The sequence below is a fragment of the Myotis daubentonii genome, chromosome 7 (genome assembly GCF_963259705.1).
Source record: "Myotis daubentonii chromosome 7, mMyoDau2.1, whole genome shotgun sequence".
NCBI lineage: Eukaryota > Metazoa > Chordata > Mammalia > Chiroptera > Vespertilionidae > Myotis > Myotis daubentonii.
This window is the reverse complement of record NC_081846.1, coordinates 16,856,132-16,875,445: the sequence shown is the minus strand read 5'-3', so window position 1 is coordinate 16,875,445 and position 19,314 is coordinate 16,856,132. Positions and strand designations below refer to the sequence as shown.

General features: G+C 37.6%; 1 protein-coding gene across 1 annotated transcript in view; it reads left to right on the top strand.

Annotated features, from left to right (window-relative positions):
* ERBB4 (erb-b2 receptor tyrosine kinase 4) overlaps positions 1-19,314 on the top strand; it is a 922,327-nt gene that overhangs the window by 797,886 nt on the left and 105,127 nt on the right. The gene's annotated exons all lie outside the window — the stretch shown is intronic.

Sequence of the window (19,314 nt, the reverse complement as noted above, 5' to 3'; positions counted from 1 at the left end):
TAAAAGATAGCCCGTATGCCCAGTCATCATGGCTCAGTGGTTGAGCATCAACCTATGAATCAGGAGGTCATGTTTAGATTCCTGGTCAGGGCATATGCCCGCCTTTCAGGCTCAATCCTCAGTGTGGGGCATGCAGGAGTCAGTCAATAGATAATTCTCTCTCATCATTGATGTTTCTATCTCTCTCTCCCTCTCCTTTCTTCTCAGAAATCAATAAAAATATGTACTTTTAAAAAAGGCAGCCCTTATTATTTCATTAATAATTTTATAAAAATTTTCTGAGACTTTATTATCCCTATTTCACAGATAAGAATATTTACTCTCATTTTTATGAAATGAGAAAGTATAGATTTCTTGCTAGAACCCAAGTGTTTTGGCTACTAGTACAAAAGGCTTTCATTGCAATGCATTGTATCTTCAATAAATTATAGAAAAATATAAACAGAATTTTAAAAGGGTAAAGCAGAGAAATTCTGATTCGTTTCCTGCTTTCTTATTTGTAAGTTAATGGCTTTTCCCAATGTAGGAGCATCATCCTAAAATATTTGTCCACAAAAGCATAGTGAAGAAAGCGGTGCGATCTACAACTGGATGATGGAAGAGAGTTGGCTTCATTGAATGAACAAATCCAGTCTTTCTACCTGTGCCTGAGAGCGAAAAATTCAAATAGGAAGTAAACGTTTGCTGAATGAGCAAATAAATGACTGGGTTAGTCAGCATGTAGTGATAGTTCCCGTAAGGCACTGATTGAATTATTTGGAAATTTTCAACTCTTTTTTTTCACTCATTTTTTTCCTATTATGTGCTCAATATAGAAATGTTGGAAATGGTGAAAAGCATGAAACACTAATCATTCATTGCAGGATGGTTTTAGGCAGACTTAGAGGTGACCAGCTCTGCTCAGCTGACCCCACTTTGATCTTTTCCATTGTAATGAAACCTGTCTGTTTCAGGACACTAAGGAGCTGAGATAGGTTTCATGTTTAGATGCACTGCCCAAACAACACTCAGCCATTAGCATCATCACTTGTTTCAATGGTCTTGAGCCCTGAGCCTATTTTGTAGTACTCAGTCCTTTTAGGGTTAAAAAGCCAAGATGAAGAGGGAAGGAGCTGCCAAAGATCTATTGCTCAGCAACTGAAAGGGTTTTCAAGGTTTCTTTTCCTAGGGTTTAAAAGACATTTTTTTTATTAAAAAAAAAAAAAGATTTTCCCATTCTCCTTTCCATTTCCAATCTAAATGCTTTTAGACTATACAGGGCAGAGATATCCCCAGGCAATCTTAATACACCTGAATTATAAGTATCTGACTCACATATATAAATAATTATTTTTTATAGAGAGAGGGGAAAAAAACCCTAAATAAAATATCTAGGATCAAATTTACAAAAACTTCACATGAAAAAGATATAGTTACCCTATAATTAATCTCTTCTAGGAACAGTATTAAGATACTAATAGTCTTTCAGTTCATGAATGGAAAATATTACAAAATTGGTGTCCAGGAAATTCAAGATAACTGAGAGGAAATTTCTAAGAAACTTCTATAAGATCCACAACCCGTCTTGATATAAAGCAAGAATATTCTTAAATATGTATTATATCATAAAATATTACATATATTTCTGCTTTTTAAGTAAATATTATAATTATCATAATTTTCCATAATTTTAACATTCCATATTTGGACATGGCCTAATTATTTATGTGTAATGTCCTAAGGAACCATCCTTTTAAAATTTTGCTAGCATGAATAATGCTGGGACAAGCATTTCTATGCATAATTTTTTGTAGAAATTTCTCATTATTTCCTTGGGAAATATTCTTTGTAATGAAATCATTGGGTCAACATATTTTAATATTTCAAAATTTTTGATGACATCATAAAATTGTTTAACCAAAGGTTTGTTCCATTTTGCATTCCTGCCAGGCATACATGGGAATGCCTACCCCTTTGCACACACTATGGGATTTAAGCTATGCCTATTCTTCTCTAAGTTGTTCTTCTCATTGGATAGCTTTGAGTTTGCTCTTCCTGATTTTTCCCTAATGTTAAGGTTCACAATTTGAGTCTTTGTCATCTCCACAAAAATATTCCAGATTCCTTTATTCATAAATGAGCCTTGTGAAGGGGTGGCCCATCACTAGAGAATCTAGACCAGTCATTTGTTCCCGTGAGACTGGTCCTTGTTTTGATATTTTCACTGCACTCCCACTACAGATTTGCTGTCAGAGCTCACCATGCCAAGGAGAGTGGTCAAAAGTTGCTTTTATAGGGCCTGAGAGAATAAATGCATAAAGCAATCATCCCTGGCCACTCAAGTAGGCCAGTGTTTTGTGTGAGACCCTAAGAACCAGATCTCCAACCAGAGGCAATCAGTTCTGCTCAAATCAGAATACTGTCTAATGGTTTCAGTCTGACCCAGAAACAAAAGCCTGACCTCATCATGAAAACTTATTTTCTAGTCGATGATTAATTTCTACCCCAGTGCCTATGACTTCCTTTATTTAAGCATATTTTCAGAAACTTGTGAGGTAACTATGGCAATGGACACCTAGAAGGAAGAAAGATCTTTGTTATTAATTTCTACATGCAGAGATGGGTCAGGTATTTAGTTGTGTTATTATGCAAATCTCCAAACATGGCAATGGGTGACCCGCTGAGAATGCTCCTACCCCAAACAAAATGCCTTTTTAAAGAATTGTACTTTGAGGTTAACTGTTTTTGTTAACATGTAAAGACATAATATTCTTTGAAATGAACAGCAAATGATGTGTTTTTCTTACTGTTAAAATGGCAAATTTTTGTTGATTAGAAGGGAAAAAAATTATGTATGTTTAGAGGTAATTCTGAAAGTAAAAACTACTTTTTAAAAATTTCATTGGGTTTGTCCGCTTTTCAGAGGCAATAGTGACTTCTAATAGGCCTACAAATGTCTGAATGTTGTCATCAACTTTCCTTCTATAGAAAAGTATTGAACACGTTTTATGTAGAATAAACCAAGAAAACTCTTCAGATCTGAACCTAATGCTTTGTTGAAAGGATCTTACCTTTGAAATTTATTCATATTACAACAGATCTCCAAGTATTATAAAACAAGATTTAAGATGACATTAATGGTGGAAGGAAGAGCTGAATGTCTACAATTTCCAAATGGGACATGTGACATTTAATTCCTACTCAGAGTTCCAAATTTATACCTCAAAATAGAAGACACATTTGTACACTATGGTGTCTGGGGTGGTAGACCACAGAGACAGCCAACATTCCAAAGTAGATGTTTCTCGTTTGTTTTCCCAAAGGATATCTTTGAATTTTGTATTTAAAGTTTATAATGTGCTTTATCATTAAAATGCTTTTATACAGTAATTTTAAATTTAAACCAATGCTTTAAGAAATCTGTTCACATCCACCCAATAGTTTAGGTTAGTGTACCCTCTGACATATTATGTCTCCATGATTTTTCCCCCCAGAAGCTTGAGAATATGATCTTATTATTCCATGTAAGTCTCATATTCTGCCTTTCAAATGACACCATTTAAATTTGGTTCCATCAGCTGGTAATCAACTAACCAGCCCCTCCAAAAACAATAGCATAAGGGGAAAAAATACTTTTCTGAATATTTTAATTTCAAAGTTACCATGGTAACAAGATAACTTGCCTCATTAACATAATCTTTTTTCCATTTTTTAGTGCTTTTGCTCTCTAGAAAGGATTTTTCTTTGATATGATCACAATTTAACAATGGATTCTGAAATTGAACTGGCATTTATAGAAGTTGGTAACAATGTAAAACAGTTTTGCTTATCTGAAAAGCATACTGCTTTCAAGAAAATGTATAGATAGCTTTTCAAGGTTTGTCATTTCTTATTAGGGTTGATATGGCTCAAGTTTGGCTTTCTCAGGGTATAACATCACAGGAATTTTCCATTAAATTATTCTCTTTCAGTAATACTCATGGTCCATTTTCATTTTTGTGTCACTTCTTATAATATCACTGTTGCTATTGTATAATATTTCTTTCTGTATGTATTCAAGTACATGCACATTCTCATGCTCTGAAACACAATAAAAATAACTAAAAACTCTGACATTGCTAGCAGATCCAATCACCTATAATTAGCTTGATATATTTTTTCAAGCTCCTACCATGTGCAAAAAACAGTGCTAGACAATGTTGAGGATATAAAAAAGGATTATATACATGCTCAGCATTTCAGATATTTTTAAATGTCTTATTTAAATTATGGTGTATTTTATTTTGGCATGTTTTAGTCTAATAAAACTAGATTAGGCAGTTTTAGTCTAATAAAACATTGATTTGGTAATTACATTTGAGTTTATTAAATTAGTGGAAATTAATCCAATCACAATTCTTACACCTCTGTTTTGTTTATAATGACTTATTGCTGTAACATAAGGTTTAAAGTTTAAAGTATACATTTTATTTATTGTTTTATATAGTTTATTCTGTGTTACCTTATAATTAAAATAATTCTTTTTAAAAAATATGTTTTTATTGATTTCAGAGAGGAAGGGAGAGGGAGAAGGAGAGAGAAATAGAAACATCAATGATGAAAGTGAATCATCGATTGGCTGCCTCCTACACATCCCACACTGAAGTTGAGCCTGAAACCCAGGCTTGTGTCCTGATCAGGAATGAAACCATGAACTCCTGATTCATAGGTTGATGCTCAACTACTGAGCCACACTGGCCAGGCTAAGTAAAATAATTCTTGAATGTTGGTTCAAGATATAAATGTATTATACAATTATAAAAATATATCAGAATACAAAGGAAGATAAATAGATTGTCATTTTATCTTTAAAAAAAGAAGATATTATTAACATTTCTGATCTTGGAAATTTCTCAGAAAAAAATGACAAGCTACTGAAACAGTAAGCACTTATGGAACAATTAACATGATACTGAAATGATGGAGTAGATAACCATGAAGTTACCTTTAATAGTCACAATGCCTAGCAGAGCTGTGATATAATTAAAAACCTTTTTCAATTTCAAGAAAACATTACAAATGAAAGAAATCCAAGAATTCTAGGTATTTTGAATTATTTAAAAAAATAAATATAGAGCCAGAGTTCATTTTAGAGCAACATTTTGGTATGAACTATTTAAAGTCAATAGCAAATGCCCCAATAGATATAGGTATGCACCTCTTAATAACTAAGAATCTGAAAAATATGCCTAAGAAAATTCAAGATATTCTAGGCAAGACATCTATGAAGCTAAAAATTCTTTATAGGTTATAGATCTGTAAATGAGCCATCAAAAATTGCTCCTATCAGCATCACAACATTATATTTTACCATTTCATGTTTTCATGAAAATATAATTGTGGATCCTATATTTAGCGATTATCAGATAATACACTAGAACTCTGTTTTATGTTTTCTGGCTTTCAACTTTCCATGTTACAGTGAAAGGTACAAGTTCTGTAGTGCACTCATGTAAATGAGGGTCTTGCTTGCTTCCATTGTAATGCATCCTTAAAATATTGAAATGCCTTAGATGTAGTTTTATAAATTAGATGGGCTTATATAAACTGATACCCCTGTACTTCAGAAGAAGTGAATGATAATTATTATAAACTAGTGGCTCAGTGCACGAATTCATGCACAGTGAAAGGAAATTAATTAGAAGAAATATTTTAATATCACTATTCCCCCTTTCTCTATAATAGAAGTGTCAACCTAATTCATTCACGATCGACAATGACAGATAGAGACACTTGTGTGAAATTGGCACCAGTGAGAGATTTATATGTATGGCACATGCGTGAGTCAACTTAGCCTTTTATAGATATAGAATAAACTTGCTTAATTAGACCTGCTTTCTGATTTAGCTAAACTTTTTCCAGCCCAGTGAAGCACCCCAACTTCTCTTTCAGATAATTGTCAGCAACACAGCAGGAGGCGGGTCCCAGCGGAGGAGGCGGGTCACGGCAGGGAAGGGCAGTTGTGGGTGATCAGGCCAGCAGGGGAGGGCAGTTGGGGGCTATCAGGCTGGCAGAGGAGTGTAGTTGTGGACGATCAGGCCGGCAGGGGAGTCAGTTGAGGGTGATCTGGCTGGCAGGCAAAAGCAGTTAGGGGCAATCAGGCAGGCGAGAGGATGAGAGCCAGCAGTCCCGGATTGTAAGAGGGATGTCCAACTGCCGGTTTAGACCCGATCCTTGAGACCCCCGAGGGGTCCCATATTGGAGAGGGTGCAGGCTGGGCTGAGGGACAACCCCCACCCCCCGTGAACAAATTTTGTGCACCAGGCCTCTAGTGTATACATATTGTGTGTGTGTGTGCACGCACACACACAATTACATAACTATTGTTTGGAATTAACTTTATTACTTATTGTCATTCTCCCAATCTCTTTGCCATGTGGACTTACATTTTGTCCCTTTGTTGAGCACAGCTAATTCATTTGATAGAGTTTGACCATGTCGAAGTAGTTTGTACCTCTGATCCCTAAATATTTCTATAAAGATATTAAAGATAGTTGTACTAAAAATAATAGCCTCAGGTAATGGAAGAATCTGGAAAAAACAAGAAATGAAAACAAATAGTTTATGAATGCTCAGAGACATTCAACGTGGCCCTACACCACTCAAGCTTCTGCAGGCATTGCTTTATTACAGCAGTGGAGAGTAATTGATGTCTATAAAGATGGCCCTGAATAAGCAACATAGAATGCTTAGGTTACATTTTGTATATTCTATTTAATAATAAAATAATTAAAGGAGTGCAACACATTTTAGGGAAGTGTTAGTAGCATGATTAAAATTAAAGCAAGTGAAATGAATGATTCTTTTTAAGAGAACTATGGATTATATTGTGGCAGTTATCATTAGATGAATATAATACTAGTATTGCTATATATGTACATATGTGCTCAAGTATGTCTGTATATACACGCAGAAAGTAAAGGGAGAACTAAAAACAATATCTTACTATGTTTCTTAAAAAGCAAAAGAAACAAGTCCAATGTATTGGCATGCTATTTAATAAATCTTTGAGGAAATATTTTTTAATAAACTCTATTTCCAATGAGATACATAAATGCTTCCTTCCCTTCTAGCTTCTATCGGATGCTTATCTTTTTATTTATTTTTTACAGGTGGCCTTGTATAAATTAACTAGGTAGTGCTCTTAATGGAATTACAAATTATGAACAGATAATGGTCTTCCAGTGAAATATGTGTTTCAAACCTTAGCTAAAGTAATGAGAGAAAATAAACTTGGAGACAAAAGAAAAATGTTTACTTTTGAAATGTTAGACCATTGAAGTTATTTAGTCTCAACCTTTCATTTCGTTAATGCCAAACCTATTACACCAGGAGTCAGTCTCTAAAAAATGAAATAATTAGAATGACTTAGCAAACCAGTGTTCACAGTGGGAGATGTGTACAAACACCATTTCCAAACTTTAGCTTTCAAAAAACTGTAGAAAAAGCACTAACCCACAAAAAGCTAATTTAGAAATGTTAACCATAATATGCTTACAGAATATTAAAACAAAAAAGATTCTCTTTTATTATTCCTGGAAACTGTGACTCTTTAGATGTTTATTTCCATTTCTTTTAAATGACCTACAAGGAACAAGTTCTCAATCTATAATAACAAAAGCATAATATGCTAATTAGACCAAAGGACCTTCTGGATGAAGCTGGGGCTGTGAGGGCCAAGGCAGCCGCTATGGCGGCTTGCACGAATTTCATGCATTGGGCCTCTAGTAATTTAATGATAAGCTAATAATAGTGAGGAAGCACTTTGGTCTTTTGGCTGGAATGAAAAGGGAATTGAGGTTTTTTGTTTAAAATATATTTTATTGATTTTTTACAGAGAGGAAGGGAGAGGGATGGAGAGTTAGGAACATCGATGAGAGAGAAAAACATCGATCAGCTTCGTCCTGCACACTCCCCATGGGGGATGTGCCCGGAAGCAAGGTACATGCCCTTGACCAGAATCAAACCTGGGACCCTTGATTCCGCTGGCCGACGTTCTATCTGCTGATCCAAACCGGTTAGGGCAGAATTGAGGTATTTTTAATGAACTGGATTCATATTTTTACAGAATCAGACCTATTAATGAATTAAAATTTAAATAAACTATCTTTATTATGGTAAATAACTCAGTTTTCAATCAAATACTTTATTTTTAAAGGTTTTTTTTGTTTTGTTTTGTTTTGTAAATAAGCTTCAGACTATTATCTAGAGTTCTGCTAAGTTGCTATTCGAGGTATAAAGCAGTGAGAATTTTAAAAATATCTTTTGCTCTTCATATACCAGTGGAAATATTGTGTCAACTATTTGACTAAGTAATGTGGTTTTAAAAATATAATAATAAATGAGTTCAATATATAAGCAACTGGTTCAGAGCCTAATACATAATAGGGAATTAATAAATGGAAGAAATGATGAGGATACAGGCAGAAGTGTTTGCTTGTTCATTCCTCAATTGAGCAAACTGCTTGTATGTTTGCTCATGCTCTGTGCCAGCGCTGGAGTGACAAGGGAGAATCTCACAGACAAAGCCACTGTCCTTAGGGAGCGTGCACATGGCCGAGCTGCTTCATACCCCACTGCTAGTCAATCCCACCGAGTTTCCTCATCCGTGTCCCGCTGGAGGCATCGGCAGCTAGGCAGCGTCACCGGTTGCATTCTTACTTAGTGTTTGTCCGCCAATAATGCTTTCTGGTTATATTTCCAATGGAGGTGGCGCCTGTGCTCCTCTTACACAGCTCTCTAACTTCTGTCTCTCAGAACTTGTAAACAGCTTAGGACCTGCTTCTTTCAAGGCTGTCCTATGCATAAGGCCTCTCTGTCAAGTGTCATGTTAATATGATGGCATCTGAAGGATTGTTGCAGGAAAGGTCACTTTTCAGTCTCCTGCTGAGAAAGTTAGAAAATATGTGAATAGCCATTTGATGAAGCATTTGAAATTTCTGCTATGGAGTCAACCAGATACTATTTATGATGCTTGAGAAAATGGTTTATTAGGAAAGCATTTAAGTAACATAATGTGTATTTAATAATGTCTTAGGATTTTAGTAATTATGAGGTGTGCACAATATACTAGCAGTGGCAATATTTAGAAATAATTACAGTCAAGCTGTTCAAATGATAATAGGTATTCATGTTATATGTATACCTTAATATTATACACACACATATATGTTGGTTTTAATGTACCGGATTTGAATGAACTAAGAATTAGTCTTATGACAGAGAAAGAAAACAAGGATGTCTTTGAGTATAATTCTTCCAATCCGACGTCCTTCAGGATACTTAAATACCAAGAATGGGTTGCAAATTACACATGAAGAAAAGGCATGATGAAGACTTTGTCACCAATGAGAGCACACATTACTATGAAGGGTGTCCAGGTTGCCAGAAGGCAACAGACCATATTGTGAGGGACATGGTAGACTTGGCAAACTGTGGAGAGGAATCAGACACACACACACCGCTCACTAATGGAAAAAGAGGGCTTCCCATGGTGCTCTACGTGGGGTACCAACATCATCTTTGTTAAAGCATGCAGGCGTCATGGTGATGAGACACAATGCAGCCATCCATGGGCGAACTCCTGGCAGAGCCTCGCCTATAACATGTCTTTCATCATGGTTGTTTCACCTGCTGCTGAACAACTTGGACATATTGGTGTTTGAAGTTTCTTCCTGCCTGCCTCTTGGGGGGTAGGCAAAAATAGATGTCATGTGAAAAATTAAGCCCCTTTACACTCTTCTGCCTTTCAGAATCAGACTATTTGTACAGCGTAGGTAGCAGGGTATAGTTTATTTGCTTTTTCAAATATATGGACTTTCCATGAAATAAGTAATCTCTCTCAGAAGAGCCTCATCCCTCCTTTAAGTAGGCTGTTTTTCATCCTTTATTCCCTATCTTGTATTCAATCACTTAATGCAAGTCCTGTCTTTCCTTCAACTAAATATATGTCCCTCCTTCCTTCGTATGGTAGTGCTCTCTTAGAAAATTTTTCCGTAATGGGCTTCATTCCTGTGGGTGTCCCTGTTGAAATAGGTGATGACCTCACTTCTTCCCACAATCTCATTTCCTATCAGTGATGTTTTTATGGGTTGCTGGTATGAGTAGATATATAATTCAACAAATATTGACTGCCTACCATGTGTCAGAAACTGTTTGAGACACTGGGACCATACTGTTCATATTGCTCTCTTGAAAGTACTTAGAATATAAAGGGAGAGACTGCAAAAGCAAATACCAGAAAAAGATTGCCCTTTATCACTTGTGCTAATTTCCAATATTTTTTTTAAATCAGGCCTGCATTTTTTTCTCATCCAAAATGTTTCTGTGTTACTAAAGCATTGTTAAATTATAAAGGTACATTATTAGAATACTGTATGCCAATAAATTGGTCAATTATATTTCATCATAGCTGAGTTTGGCACTTTTAAAATAACATATAGATTATGTAAACAACTTTAATTCTGCTCATATATACATTCAATAAATATTTGTTAAGTATCTACTATGTACTAGGACTATCCTAGGTGCTAGGGACATATTAGGGTAAATACTGCCTTTAAGGAGTTTGTGTGCAAGGGCATATGGACAAAACATAAACAATAGGAGAAAAGAATATGAAATGTCTGGTATATGTGTATGTGTATGCCTAATTTTTGATGAATGGAACACTCATGGCATCATTGAAGAGAATACCTGAGAGAAAACATGAAGGAAGTGACAGCTAACCATGTGATTGTCTGGAGGATAACACAGGCCAAGGGAACAACAAATACCAGCAAAGGTCCTGAGGCAGAAATGCTCATGGCAGATTGGAGGAAAACAAAAGAATCCTGCATGGCAGGTTCTGAATGATGAGGCACACAGTAGCAAGAGATAAAGTCAGAAGGTAAAAGGGACCTGTTCATCTAGGACTTTCTAGGTATCAGCGAGGACTTCGGATTTTACTCTGAGTTAGAGGAGCAGCTATTGTCGTGTCCCATACAGAGAAGGTAAATGAGATAGCCCATCATTTCAATAGGATTTGTCTAGCATCCATGTTGAGTTCAGACTACAGAGGAAGATGATAAGACTAAAATAGGGACACTGGTAATCAAATAATCTAGGTGAGACATGACAGGATACCTTGGATCATGGTGGGAGTAACAGAGGCATAGAAAAGTAATCATAATTTAATTATTTGTTGAAGACAAATTCAACAAGAGGACACGCAGTGTTAGAGGAAGACAGTTTTCATGTGTGATACCAATGATTATGACTGAGCCACTGGATGAATGGCATTGCTGCAACAGATGGAAAAGACTGGTCCGTAACCTGGTTTGAGGGAAATCACGAGGAGTCCAGATTTGGACATATAGCGTTTGATACATTTATACATTGCAGTGTAGGAAATGTCAAGTAGGGTGTTGGATAAAGGGGTATAGAGTTAATGGGAGTGATCCCAGCAGGGGCTGCACATTTGGAAATCATCAATATTTAGGTGGCATTTAAAATCATGAAACAGTATAAAATCACCTTGGGAGCGACAGTAGGTAGAAAAAAGGGGGGGAAAATCCAAATTCTCACCACCAGAGAACTCCAAATTAGGAGGTTGGAGAGATACGGAAGAACCAGGAAAAGAGACTAAGAAGGAGCCATCTGAGCTAATTACACTTTTCAGGAGGAAAAGAATGATCAACTCTGTGAGTGCTACTGATGAGTCAAGTAAAATGAGAATTAAGAAGTGACCAACAAATGTATCAGTATGGTGATTATAAGGTTATATCTTTAGCATGTTATATAGGTTTTCCTTTAAGATATAAATGAAGAGCAAGCAGGCATGGCTCAGTGGTAGAGCATCAACCTATGAACCAAGTCAGGGTTCAATTCACGGTCAGGGCACATGACCGGATTGCAGGCTCCATCCCCAGTGTGGGGCATGCAGGAGGCAGAGAATCAATGATTCTCTCTCATTATTGATGTTTCTGTCTCTCTCTCCCTCTCCCTTCCTCTCTGAAATTGATAAAAATATATTTTTAAACAAAGATATAAATGAAGCATCTACACTAATAAAAGACAAACATGCAAATCGACCATACCTTCGTTATGCCTGAAGCCACGCCCACCAGCCAATCAGGGCGACTATATGCAAATTAACCCAACCAAGATGGCGCTGGCAGCCATGGAGCTGGAGCAAGCAAGCAGGAGGCTTGGTTGCCCAGTGATGGAGGAGGCCAACTTTCTGCCTGCCGCAGCGGCTCTGAGCTCCCCTTAAAGCAACAAAGTTTCAATTATAGAAGGTAAATAAACCCCAGATACCTGCTTTCAGCTGACCTTGGCCACAGAGCTGGAGCAAGTAGGAGGCTTCTCTCCCACCCGCCCTGGCCAGCTCTAGCTCCTCTTAAAGCTACAAAGTTTCAATTATAGAAGGTAAATAAATCCTAGAATAAAAAAAAGAACAGAAAAAAAGGAGAGGCTAGGAGCTTCCATCACCGGGGGGGCTTGGCCAGCCTGAAAACGGCCCTCAGCCCCTCCCTCAGACTGGCCAGGCAACACAGTGAGGACCCCCCACCCTATTGGGGGTGTGGCCAGCCTGAAAACAGCCATCAGCCCCTCACCCAGGCTGGCCAAACCTCCATGGACTGAGGGTCCCCCCTGGGGGAGGGGGGGCTTGACTTGCCTGCAAACAGCCATCAGCCCCTCACCCAGGCTGGCCAGGTACCCGAGTGGGACCCCCACCCTGAAGGGGGTGTGACCAGCCTGCAAACAGCCATCAGCCCCTCACCCAGGCTGGCCAGGCACCCCAGTGGGACCCCCACCCTGATCCGGGACACCCTTCAGGGCAAACCAGCCGGCCCCCACCCATGCACCAGGCCTCTATCCTATATAATAAAATGGTAATATGCAAACTGACCCTAACAGCAGAATGACTGGGAATGACTGGTCACTATGACACACACTGACCACCAGGGGGCAGATGCTCAATGCAGGAGCTGCCCCCTGGTGGTCAGTGCACTCCCACAGGGGGAGCTCTGCTCAACCACAAGCCAGGCTGATGGCTGCCAGTACAGCAGTGGTGGTGGGAGCCTCTCCCACCTCCTCAGCAGCGCTAAGAATGTTCAACTGCAGCTTAGGCCTCCTCCCTCCTGGCAAGTTGACATCCCCCGAGGGATGCTGGGCTGCCAGAGGGATGTCTGATTACCAGCTTAGGCCCAATTCCCCAGGGAGCAGTCCTAAACCAGCAGGTGGACATCCTCTGAGGGGTCCCAGATTGCAAGAGGGCATAGGCCTGAGCTGAGGGACCCTCCCCCCCCCCGAGTGCACAAATTTTTGTGCACTGGGCCTCTAGTGTGAATATAATTTTGTAAGTTGTAGGGTGCTATACAAGTTTGACATTGTTACAGTATATTATTTAAAATCTGTTCTGACTAAGATTATTTGCTAGCTAGTTCATTTTTTCTCTGATTAGTTTTTGAATTCTTTAATGCATTTTAATTGAAAGAATTTTGAATGTTGATGTCTATCTCCATGTGATACTTTGTGTTTGTTGGCTTCTAGAATGGACTGACTTGTTCCTAATAGACAGGACAATATATTTTGTTCCTAGCTTATATTAGAGAGATTCAAATATCAGATAAGGCATAACAATGATATTATGAGGTTACTGGAAGGTTAATGCTATTTAGGCAGATGGTGAATTGCAAATTCAACCTGTTGTCACAATAATGAGTATGTGAAGGAACATTGGTGTTTCAAATAGGAGAAAAATGAAACAGTTTTCTTCCATGTATATATATACACACAAATTTATTTTAATAGCTTTTTCATAGTAGAAGTAGTTATTCTTCACAAAAGACTGATTATTACATTATCATATATAAGTAATTACAGGAAACAATATTTTAGATTATATTTAGTGTATTTTTAACAAATTATTTTTATATATTTTCCAGGCAACAATGCCTTAAAATTTAATCTAAAGAAAATCGCTGTATTAGGTAATATTTCAGCCCAGCCAGTGTTGCTCAGTGTTTGAGCTTCAACCTAGGAACCAGAAGGTCACAGTTTGATTCCTGGTCAGGGCACATGCCTGGGTTGCAGGCTCCATCCCCAGTGTGGGGCATGCAGGAGGCAGACGATCAATGAGTCTCTCTCATCACTGATGTTTCTCTCTCTCTCTCCCTCTCCCTTCCTCTCTGAAATTAATAATATATATATATTTTAAAAAGATTTACAAATGAGGATCCATTTCATAGATGAGAGTTCCTTGGTAAGTTCAGGCTCCAGCTCCTAAAATCGGGAGGGACCTGACCAGACAGACTGGATCAGAAAAGGAATCAGCCACATGTACATAAAAACAATCTTAAGAACAGTTCCTCTTTATTTTGAGGTCAGATAATGTTTGTTTGTTTGTTTTTCATTTGATTACTCATTTTGTTTCAGGTACTCAGTATCCCAAATTACTTTCTATTATTTTATGCTATGGGACAATTATTTCCTAAGAGATTTGAATAATGAGATTTTCAGTTAAACAAGGGAATATGATGATGGAAAGGATGTATTTTATTATTGTGGTCCTTCAATATATTAAACTGAGCAAATTATTTGCTTTCAATCAGCTTTCTATATAAGAGAAAATAAATTTAGCATTGCTTTAATGATGTTGGAAGTATAAAAATATGAAAAATGTATTATAAATAATTGAAACAGAATTTCTGATTACTGCGGATATAGGAGGAAAAAAATAAAAACATGTTTAAATTGACCACAAGGGAAGGTTGATTGATAAACTCTCAATTGACCTCATGGTTTGACATTTATTACTCAGAATCTAGCCCATGAATCAACCTCTCTGAGAAGACTTAAATTAACCAAAGCCATTAATGATACATGAAGCTTGAATGCCAATTATTAATTTACAAAATATAATACCAAGTAGCCTTTAGTGCTAGTGTCTCATGATTAGCATTTCTCTCAGTGGAGATACATTATGTGGAAAGTTAAACTTTAGTCACTAAATCATCTTTGATGAGCAAGAACCAGAACCAAATAATCTAGTTAGATGTGTTGAATAAATAGTTGATCCTATTAAAATAGCTTGTATTTTTTAATTATAACATCATCATTATTATGAGTAGTTAGTTACTAGTTATTAAATGTTACCAATATGTCACTTACTGTGACTTAAGCTATAAGTAGGCAGTATGAATAGAGATTAAGAGAGTGAGTTCTTCCCTGGCTGTTTTGACTCAGTGGATAGAACTGCAACCTGATTCCGGTCAAGGGCACATGACCTGGTTGTGGGCTGGATCCCCAGTTGGGGGCATGCAGGAGGCAGCTGATCAGTGATTTTCTCTCCTCATTGATGTTTCTATTTCTCTCTCCCTCTCCCTCCCTTCCTCTCTGAAATTTATATATATATATATATATAAAGAGAGTGGGCTCTGAGGTCTGATAATCTGTTTTTCAATGTGTTTTTTGTTTGTTTGTTTGCCACTTCTTAGATTAGCAGGGTGGAAATTATTGAACACCATTTTTTTTTGCCCTACTTCAGTGGAATATACCTCATTGGGTTTTTATGGGGATTAAATGAGAGTATAGATGTAAAGTGTTTAGAATAGTTCCAGGCACATAATAAATCCTCAGTGATAGGTAGGCTATTATTATTATTGTATTATCTCATTTAATCTTCACAATAAGTTGTATTACTATAGCCATTATTAGCTCAATTTTAGGAAATAAAGCGCATAAATGCGGTACTTTGTCGAAGGTTTCACTGGAAGTCGTCGAGTCAGGATTTGAACTTTGCTCTATATAACTCTGAAATTGAGTGGCCCCAGTAGGGTCAACTGAATTGCCGGGGTCCAGCCCCAGCAGGTCCAGGGGTCCCCAAAGGTGTGGACGGAGTCGGCGAAGAAGGAATGACACAGGGACTTCTCCAGCCAGGTTTGGTCCAGGTTTTCCAGTCAGATTCTCCTGCCAATCTCTGTAGTCAGGTTCAGTCCAGGATCCCTTGCCATGTTCTCCCGCTAGGCTCTGTCTCTAGGCTCCGAGGCCAGTCCCTGTCCAGGATCCTCCGGCATGCTCTCTCCAGCGAAGTTCTTCTGTCTCTAGAGAACGTTCTGTGTAGGTTCTGTGCCTAGGCTCTGTCTCTCTTGGTCCTGTCTTCCAAGCCCTGTCTGAGTTCTGTCTCTTGCTGTCTTGTTCTGAGTTCTGAGTTCTGTCTCTAGAGTTCTGTGTTCTGAGTTCTGTGTGTTTCTGTCTTGTTACAACTGTATTTATACCAGTTGATTCAATCCTATCAATCTCTATTACAAAGGTTAGGGCGTTTCTTATCTCCATTCCAGGGAGAAAAGATTATGTAGTTTAAGCATGATTGTTCGTAGTTAAAGGGATTAATTACCCGCCTGGCACTTAGTTGAGGGGTTTTATTCCCTCCCTAACTTCAGGGGAAAATCCCTACCTGGGGATTCAACCTTTCTCAGAGAGGTGACTTTGGTTAAAACACAGCGCCAAGAAGGTGAGCAAACATATTAAGAACCGTATGCCATATATGCCAGGTCCCTTGAAACAGCAAGGATGGACCGGCTCCCGGCACTGAATGTATTAGCTATAACTTCTTTTCTTAGATGGACACTGTCAATATTTTATTAGAACTCTCTTTCTAGGCTTTCAAAGTTGTTCAGCCCTCTGAATGACACTCTTTAGCTATTTCAATATATTGTCTTCAGTTACAAACAAGTCTTTCTTCTTTCTTATAACACATTTTCCCATCCTTGCTAAGATTTCTTATGCCCTAAGTTAGCCACTGAATGATGGACATCCCATGTTCTTGATTGGACACATGATGGAGGACCCTAAGTGCCCACAGCAATAACAATGTATTAGTAGGAATAGTCTGCAATTCTCTCTGCCTCAGGCCCTGACTCCTCAGGCTTTAATATTATCACTATCATTAAATATTTATCAAGTTCCTACTGTGTACATGACCTAAATGAGGCATTACTAAAAGATTTAGAAATAATGTGGCGGAATAAAAACAAAACAAAGCAAAACAGATGTTTCTGCAACCAATTAACATTTTAAATGTTTTCATTGATCTCCTTCACGATTTATTTTTAAAACTCCAAATTGAAAACACACTTTATTTTCTAAAGACTCTAATTCTATTATGAATTTACAGTACAACCACCATTCCTAGGACCTTTATGATTTATTATTTATAACCTGACATAATTACCAAACCTGGCACACTATTTTAAGCATAGTAGGTGTTCAATAAATATTTGATGATGTATATATTTATAATTAAAGCGGGGTTCTAAAACATACTACATTAATATCCTAGATACTTATTAAAATTATTAACCACTTATGAGCATTTTCAAGGGATATTGGTTTAATTGAAATAAATGGTGGTGATGCCCTTTTGGCATCCTTTATATAGTTGAACAATTATCAGTTCCAGGCAGGAGATATTGATCCACATCCTGATTCTGCCAGTTTTTCTCTCTGGATCTTGTTTCTTTTTCTATGAAATAAAAGAATCAAATTAAATCCTCTTCGAGGCTTGGGCGAATTCTAAAATTTGACTTTATTCTAAAAGATTTAAAAGAAAAAAATATCCTCCACAACAAATTGCTACTAAACCGTTACAGTCATTTCTGCTAAATCAGTCTTTGATAAATGTTCCCTTTCATGTGAGCACGTTATGCCCTGGAAGTATAAACATCATTACCTGATGATTTCAGAGACTTCACAAATTCCACAGGAGATCCCGAGATAGTCAGCATCACATTAGAATCCAAGCAGGGTGTATGGTGAATATGGATTTCACAATGAGGAGTTTGGTCTTTCTGATAGCCCACATTAAATGAACAATAACTGAAACACCCTACAGTGTCTGATTTTTAAATCTACACACAACTGCAGTGGAAAATAAATGTGGGTTATGTAATGGCTTTCTGGAGAGCAAACAACTGACATCAAAATCCCTTTCTTCCCCTGTGTTTTATAAATCTGTATTGCAAGTGAGGGGTAAAACGGGAAGGCAATGGGGATAAAAGCAAGAAAAAGCACATGACCTTCCATACACGTCCCTGCTCAGTTTTCCCATACACCTTCATCTCACAAGCCACAGGCACCTAAATTATTCATTTCTTTGAGTTGGTGTCAGTTCTCCAACCTGGGCCCACCTTTTCATTCCTTTGTGCCTCCTGAAGGTCTTTCTCTGGACTGCCTGTGATGTACAAAAGGTTAGTTAGATAATTAATTACCAATTTACTTTTGACTCAACCGCTAATCTATTAAGCATGCATTTACCGAGTTGTACTATAGGTGAAATGCCGTCATGGGTGCTGGGTTTAGCAAGAAACTAATAGCCACCCTGCCTTCATGGAACTCATAGTCTGGTGGCGGAGATAGGCTATTAAGGAACAAATGGGTACATATGTCGTTGTTATTTATGTTAAAAGCTCTGAAAGAAGAAATAATAAGTTTCATGAGAGAGTGTAATACAAAGACCTAAATATCTGGTTCAGAATGCTTTCTCTGCTGGGTGGGTCTGAAGGGCAAGTAGCAGTCAGAAAAAAATGTGAGGAGAACATCAATTCCAGAAATGGGCATATTTGAGGAAGAGGTGAAAACCCAGCATGAGTGGAACTTAGTGAGCTATTAAAAAGTGAGCAGAATGCAAGGAAGAAGGAACCAGCTCATTTCTTGAACTGAAGGACCAAACTTAAATCCTGTGGGATTTAATTAATGTCACCTTTTTTTTTAATATACTTTATTGACTTTTTAAAGAGAGGAAGGGAGAGGAATAGAGAGTTAGACACATCCATGAGAGAGAAACATCAGTCAGTTGCCTCCTGCACACCCCCTACTGGGGATGTGCCCGCAACCAAGGTACATGCCCTTGACCGGAATCAAACCTGGGACCCTTCAGTCTGCAGGCCAACGCTCTATCCACTGCGCCAAACCAGTTAGGGCTAATGTCACCTTTTTAAAATAAAGGTTATTCTGATCACTCTATGGAGAATGGATTAGAAGAAGTAAAAATTCCATATGAGATGAGGGCAGCTTAGACTAAATTGGTAACAAGGGGAACTAGATAGGAGTAAAGGGATCCAGGAAGTATATTATGGAGTTAAAATTGACAAAATTAGATGTGAGGATAATGGAAAAGGAGGAATGAAGAGTAAGTGCCCTGTTTCTGACATGACAGAGAATGCATCATATTTTTGACATGGCTGGATTGAGTTGTCATTTGTTGAAATTGGAAAAAATATCACAAGTTGAGTAGATTTGGGGAGATAAAAA